The sequence below is a fragment of the Homalodisca vitripennis genome, chromosome 8 (genome assembly GCF_021130785.1).
Source record: "Homalodisca vitripennis isolate AUS2020 chromosome 8, UT_GWSS_2.1, whole genome shotgun sequence".
In the NCBI taxonomy this organism is placed as follows: domain Eukaryota; kingdom Metazoa; phylum Arthropoda; class Insecta; order Hemiptera; family Cicadellidae; genus Homalodisca; species Homalodisca vitripennis.
The window spans coordinates 65500722-65509006 of record NC_060214.1 but is presented as its reverse complement, the minus strand read 5'-3'; positions in this window follow the sequence as shown (position 1 = coordinate 65509006).

Genomic DNA, 8285 nt, shown 5'->3' with positions numbered 1-8285 from the left:
ACATGCTAATTTTATTTTATATTAAAAGTACAAAGAATTAAGCAGAATAAAGTAGTTAAAGCATAAAATATAAATACACTGTCAACAAAGAGTAAAAATATTACGATGTATACAAAGAATTGTAATAATAATCTCAGAGATTCAGTTTTAAACGTTCTCATTTCAGTATGTCTTACCATTTTTAAATTAGTTACCATCCCGTTTAGATATCCGTTTACATTTATCGATGCTAATCACTGACGTCAAGGATGCTTGGGGACAGCGAGATGGAAATGTATTTTTCCAACAGTGTAGGTGGCCGCGAGGTTCCGGACTTGTTTCCCATTGGACGATGAGGAGGAAGAAACATTTTAGTTAACCTTAATGGGTTTCGACTGACTAGGCGGGAGATTCCACTAAACAAATGTAAACGTTTATGAGTTTAAGATGACCACGCAGTGTATTCTGGCCTTGGAGGAAAGTACAAAAGTGAAATGCTGCAAAAGGAAGCATTTTAGAAATTCCGAAAGCTAGTTGACATCTAAAGCGAACAATGGCTGAAAATGTGTTAACCGTATTTGAGAGGATTCCTTTGGATTGCAGACATTAAATTGTCATAGATTTAATGGTAATATTCTTTGAAAACGTAGTTTTTGTTTATAAATCTAGAAAGAACATTAGGCAATGGATATCAATTTCATAACATAAATGCTTTTATCTTATGCATCCTGGCCCGATGGCTCAGACCAAGGGTTTTTGTACCAATTTGAATATGCCCCCCATATCTAATATCTTGAATATGCCCCTGCATTCGGGATAGGGACCAATTAAAAATGAAGTAAAGACATGACATGACATGACTGTTTGAATCCAAGTTTCAACGTACGATCCAACTTTGAGTTTCTAGCTTGAGCTCAGGTCCCAATATAAATGAATCAGTGAGTGAGTAAGCCAGCTAGTTATGTAAGAAACCGTTTAATTGTATTGCTCAGTATTATATAATAGGTAGTGTAAACAATTTGAGTATTCTAGGAAGCTTTAAATTTGTATCACTATTACTAGGGAAGTTCACCAATTGGTTTATGCTAGAAAATTTGGAGATATGTGTGTGTTTTGAAGTATAATATGAAGAACAACTGCCGGCATACAGAAGAATATTGATAAAAAACAATATAACTTTTCTGATAAACGTAAAATCTCAAACTATAAATACAACCGATTAAACCAGTTATATGACGAGTTCCTATTATATTTTTCTAGTTTATACACGTTTTCTGATGATGATTATAAAATCGATACATCGTAGACTAACTTTGTTTGAACGGTCGTCTCATTGTGAGGGGCCGGAAGTATGCAACAGGTTGGTTATCTGTGCATCTTCGAAACATTACTTGCGCAAGTAAATTCAGAAAAAAAGTGGCTTGAGCAAAGGACATTCTACTCTTTAACATAATTTTTAGAATATCATTAAGAAAACGTCCCATACTCAATATATTTAATAGACTAATTTGTCATTGTTGTTTATTTATTATATTTATTGTTATTTACTTATCGTTTATATTTAACATATTTTAATTTAATGTTCTCTTGTATTATTTAAGTCAATAAACAAAATTATTGAATGTGTAGCCCTTTATATAATTTTTAATGTATCGTATTATAAAATTGTGGTTTCATTTATTATACTTATAGTTGTTTGATATATTTTAAGGGGATTTTAATGTAGTTTAGTCTTTTAAATTTCATGAAAAATCACCTGTCATAAAATTATGATGTAATGTGATACTTATGAATAAATAAATATAATAAATAGATATTAACTGATTATGCAAAACCGGCGAAAGCACTTTTTAAATATAAAATGTGTGGAAGTATTAAAAATGTGTACAACGCAGAAATGCCTATTATACGTCAGACATTTAATATTATCAAACTGGTTTTGATCGAGTAAAGCAAGGAACCCAAAGAAATATTGACATCGTCACGTAAAATCAACACAATACGTAACAACTGCAAGTTTAAAAATACTTGGGAGGTAGAAGTTACATAACCTGATAAAATCAACACAATATGTAACAGCTGTGAGTTTAAAAACACCTGGAGTTGCATAAATTGAAATCTGCATTACACCATGAATGAACTTGGGCTTCTAATGTAATCCAGATGGGTATTGTTATACAAATCAGCGTTCATTGGTACAGTTAATTGTAATTTGAATGTTATGATATAGTCAGTATATCAGTAGATAGATTGATAGATCACCTTTCACTACATTATTAGTAAAGTTGTCTACAAGAAACCGTTAAGTAGTGAGGTATCGTTAATTTTGAAGTACTTTTCTTCTATAAAGGGCGTCTAATTACTGTATTAAATACGAGAAAAATATTAGTCTTTCGTTACATTTTTAAATACATTTTCTTGTAAGTCTTTATTTGTAGAAGCGTAGTAGCCTAAATATTTCTCTTTTAGGCCATTAAGCCCAAATTTATCTGGCCATTAGGAGCTTACAAGATTTACAAGTCCAAGACGCCGGACCGCTAATTTAGTTCATTAAATAGTCGTTGTTGGAAAGCGTCTAAATGGATTTCGAACTTTACTCATCTAGATTAGGTAATATGTTATACATTAAATAACAGTTCACAGGCTAGTACATTACCAACTTCTTCGTGACCTTATGAATTAGTCCGTAGACATCTGCTTCGTTACATTTGTGCTATCTTCACTTTCATGGTTTTCATTACAGTTTTTATTTATAAGGAATAATGTGCAATAATTTAGTGTTGCAGAGGACGGGGTTTTTAAACTTTTCACAGTTGGCAACGCAGGTGGCTTACCATCTTGTTTTTGTTGTCACTTTTTTCCGGCTTTGTGATGATTCACAGCGAGGCTAAAATTATAACTTATCTTCAAAACCTAATCAAAATTCAACTAAGCTATGTATATTAACAAGGCTTTTCAGTCATGAATATAACAAATAGATGTCATCAGACTTGCATCAAGAGTGTTTAATAATAAGTAAATAATAATAATCAAGTAAAATGGAGAAAAACAGTTATAAATGAACAGATTTGAACAATATTTAACGATTAACTGCTACGGAAGGATAAACGTAAAAAATATTAAAAACAACAATATGAGGAGATATTTTAGATTTGTAATTTTTAATTAAGGAAGGCTCTTCAAAAAGTGGCCCTATGGTCAGCGATAAGACAGGCGGTTGATCTTCACGTTTTACGATTTTGCCGATACCATTTGCAGAAATAAACTTCAAACATCGCAAATGAAAATTGCTGTCACTTTTGCTGGTTGAGATCGTTTTGCGCCATCTAATAATAGTTTTTGTGTGTTAAATAGTGCGAAATCATATTCTAACAGTTGACTATTAATTCAGTGATTTATACGTACAATAAATAAAATACAGACGTACAGCAACAAAAATATGAGTACTTATTCGAGTGTCGATTAATCATTAATTAACTTAGGTTTGAACCTATTTAATTCGATAGTAAATAAATTTGTATTTGTCTATTTTAATTGAAAGCAATCACTATTAACTTGTTAAATCGAATTTACAAAGAAATCCAATCTCATTGAGGCTACTTTTCTTGTATTTTACGCACTAAAACTAATGCAAACTGTTACAATATACAAATAGCAGAATGGATGTATCTGTATGGATAAAGCTTCAGTGTGTTTAGAGGTTGACTTTGGCGACTCTTGGAACATACTATTTAGTTTCAGAATTCACAATAGGGCATTTTGCTCTAGCCGTAGGGACTATGGGCCGCTCGAACGTCCATAAATCCTTCCTCGTCCTTTGTCCTAAATTGAGGAAACAGCTGGGTGGACTGGTCTGCTGACAAAGGCGACTACAAAAACAGTAAAGTTCCACTCTCATTTATCTTATAGCCCAGGGGAACAGCTTTCTACTGCCAAATATAACCAAGGTCGCACGTCTTAGTTCTAGTGTTGTTACCTTGTATAACATTAATTGTTAAATTTGACAAAATCAAGTTAGATGTTAAATGCCTGCACTGTTTACAGTTAAAATGCAAATTATTATTTCAAAAATTCAATAAATAATTCGTTAGCCGTATAGAAATAACCATGATTCGTCATTTACTGTTTAATTTGTACAACATTCGCTATTAACGTTGTTTTTCGGACTATTATGATGTAAATCAGAGTTTTCTTCTAGGCTCCAACATCTTCGCGAAGCTAAAACGGACAACAAAATAATTACCAATGCATTATATTCCTTCATAGAAAGTCCAGCTGTATATTGTCATTGCTTTAATAAGTAAAAGGTAAAATATTATAATTTGATTTAGAATAAACTACTATTGGACTCTGAGAAAATGTCTGGATATTCCATAGGTATTTACAATAATTTTAAACAATGAATTTGGGACAGGAACTCCTACTTAGAAACCACAGGCAAAAAGGAAATTCCATTCATTTTTTACATTTGATAGATGCTAAATACGACAGCCATAATTTAATGTAATGTCTGCCTTCAATCCCAACCCTCAGAATATAAACACCAAAGACTTGAACTGGCCAATGACAAATTTAAAAAACATCCATTATATATCCTTTTAATGTCTGGATTAAGGAAGCATTTCTAACAGAACCAATCCTATGGAATTTATTCTTTGAGGACGTTAGCGCAAAAAATGTAACTGCACGGTTAAATTGGAAATAACATTATTATGTACAACGATTTTTATTACATGTGTAATTTTCTATAATGAATTATCATGTAATGTAAGGCCATGAGTCTGCATTTAAATCTCAGAATTATTTAATTGCTAATGAAACATTAATTTTGTTAGCGAAAAAGTTGTAGAAATGAATATGTATAATTAAAACTGAATGAAGATCTTTACCAGATCTTTCACCACAATTCTGACAGGAATGAGTGTGAGCCCCATTCACGTTCATTGAAAGAGCAAACTCAAAATGGGGTCCAATTTTAGACGATTTCCCCAAACTCCATCATATTACAGACTGATGGATGATGACTGAGAGCAAAGGCAACAGCAGAAAAAGATGCATATAAATCTCAAAAATATGTATATGAAACATTTTGGAATCAGTTTCAAAGAACAATAGATAAATTTTGCAATCAACTTTGAAACAATTGTTTTGAAACGCTACTACTCTCCGTAGTTATCCTATTTATGTACAAAACTACTTCTGGAATAGACCGAACTGTCTTTTCCGACTGAGTCCACGCTGGACGGAATTACCGTTCTTTGTTCGGACTGGACACCTGTGACCCGGTGGTGAGCCCTCCTCCACTACCTGAACTTGAAAAGGACGCCGCAAGAAATCGATATTGAGGAACGCTTTGTTGCTACAGAGAGAAGTCTGCGACCTACTTTGGAATTCGCAAAGATGCACGCTTTCAAACAAGACTACAAAGAGCTGGCAAGACTTGTGAGAGTAAACAACTCTTTGTAATCTGTGAAGAACTCAAAACATGAGTAGAAACTGAACTAAAGCCCCTTTGTAACCTTCAAACATCTTAAAATTACAATATGTTATTAGGATTACATGAATTATTAATTGAGCAAAAAGTTAACAATGTAGTGAATGATTAGTATACTAATTCCAAGAATCGGAATGGCTCACTCAAGAGGTTGTGGGTGTTCTAAACTTCATAAAAATTGGTTTCACAAATTGGTCCTGCCACTACATGTAACCTATAATATGGACCTTGTAATAAATATTTTTATTACCTTGTAATAAATAGATAACGTAAGTGTATATTTCCACAGTTTAATTAACTGGTACTATTATTGCATTACTACATTTTGTTTACTATTATAACTGGATTATTTGTTTGATTCGGCAGACGAGAACGAAAAGTAAACATAAATAAACTGTTTACACTTTAGGTCGTGAGTGTAAAATATACATTGTTTGTTGGAAGAAGAAAACCCTCGATCTTAAATTATTAGTATCACAAGTATAACGCAAACGAACATTAAACGACAATTTATCATTACACAGTGACACAAGAACCAAATTCAGTTGTTTAAATCAGCCACTAGTAAATTATTTTATAAGCGTTCGATATACTAGATAGAATTCTAAACATAAACACACCACAACACTGTTTATATAACTTTTATTATTTCATCAACTTTATCAATCCTGAAACTGTAGACACCAGCTCTGGGGACACAAATATAATCTTAGTGAACTAAAAATATATCTCCGATTCGTTCGTCTTTCAGCCTTCCAATTCTATAATTTCAGCCCCTTGAATGTCCAATAATTCCGACAACAGAATTCTCAATAGTTTAACAAATGTTAGGGTCGTCCAATGATGTCAATGTTCCTTTTTTTAAATGATTCTATATTTTATGAAAATTTTCTGTTTAGAAAAAATATTCGATGTTAAAGGTCATATTTGAGATAAGAGGTTAAAAATAAATCATGTTCTTCAATGTCTGATATTTTTGAGTTGATTCAACAGCGATATGTGCCGCGAAAGTAACCGTTAAAATAATGTAATTAATTATTTATTTTATCAGGCGAAGTTAGGACCATTAGGTAGTTTCCTATACTTAATCTCCGCCAGTCAAAATAAATTCAAAACTATTTTGTAATATAAAAACAAACCATTTTGAATACAAATAAATTGTTTTGGTACATATAAGATTAACAGTCAAAATTACAACATCCGTGTATTGGAGAGTGATTGTATTTTTAATTAATTTTACATTATAAATTCCAGCAAAGTGGGCTTTATTAAAGGAATGTGCTTCGTATGCAAAGCTACATGAACTAACTGTACTTCCCTAAAAGCTATTTTAGAAGGCTGAAGCACAGTTGAATATAAATCGTCAATATTCCCAATTGAAATTTCGTGAATTGTGTGTAGTAATGTTAGTTTAAAATTTGAAGGAAAAGTGTTGATTTTGAAAGAAAGTAGTCTCCAAATATTTGTATCACTGCCACCCACGTTGCCATAGATCAATTTCCGGAGGAAATGAAACTACGGAGGCTTCAAGCTACGACCCATCCCTCGACCCTCAGTTCCTCATTCGCGTCCAAAAGGGACAATAACAAACAGGCCTTGGAAGGGGCAAAAACTAGCGAAGGGAGAGGATAGTATAACCCTTGGTTATGGTTCTCAGAAGGTTCCATAATCAAGGGTGTAACCGATGTTTGTGTTGTGATAACATCGTTCCCTCTTTCTGCTCACTCACATTCACAAAGACATCAACGAATAGACTTTTTAACACGGAAACAGCATATCCCAAGATGTGTTATTAGGTTTTAACATATGCGAACCGAAGGTTTATATTGTATTTTATAGTTAATATTGATTAAATAATGTGCTTCAAAATAAATACGAAATTTCAACTTTTAACCCTACTTCTATTTAAATAAAATCAATTTATTGTTTCGGCGTTAAACATATTTTTTCAGCGTGAACGGAAGACAGAATCATGTGTTGTCATCTAGAATAATCGAACAGAAGATAGATTATTAGCTATGAAGTGGAGATTAACAACTAGTACAACACTGGTAGTGTGATTACTCTTGGTCGGCATGTTAATTTTATGATAGTAACATTTTCAAACGATTTGTAAGCTATATAATCTTGAACCTTATTAAAGCATTAGATAGAAATAGTTGTTAACATATAAATACTGTTCTAAAATTTGGGCTTGGTTTGGAATCATAACAGTTAGAAATTATGTTTGTAAACGTACTGTAATCACCTGTATTTGTTAGGCTATGTATCTACATATAAACTTGTACTTTAGTTATGTTACTGTATACTTTTCAAAATGTTTGTTGTAAAACTTTATAAGGTAATGTAAAACATGTAAGAAAAAACGTTGTTGATGCAGTTAAACTACCATAACACACTTTTACTTTACTCTGCGATGTCTAATAACTCAGATGAAACAGTTTCTTTTAGAAACTTTAACCTGAACAGCCGCCATTTTTAGGCCGGTAGCCAATGCTCCCACTTAAACTTAGTCTTAGTTGTGGTTTCCAAAAATGTAGTCACGATAGTAGTTGCCTAGTTCCACATATCTTATTACAAAATGTACTTTGTAAATTTTGGAATTGGTTATGTTTTTAAAATTCTGACTCCGTGTTTTGTACAAAATATAAAAACGTATCTAATATTTAATCCGTAAAATGTTATATGGTACTCTAGTCAATGCAGGAAGTGAAAAAAGAAAAATGTCGCAAAATAGATTTATTTTAATACTTCGTAAATTTGTTAGAGCACATAAAAAAGCTATAGAAATGTTTATTTAATTTAATACAAA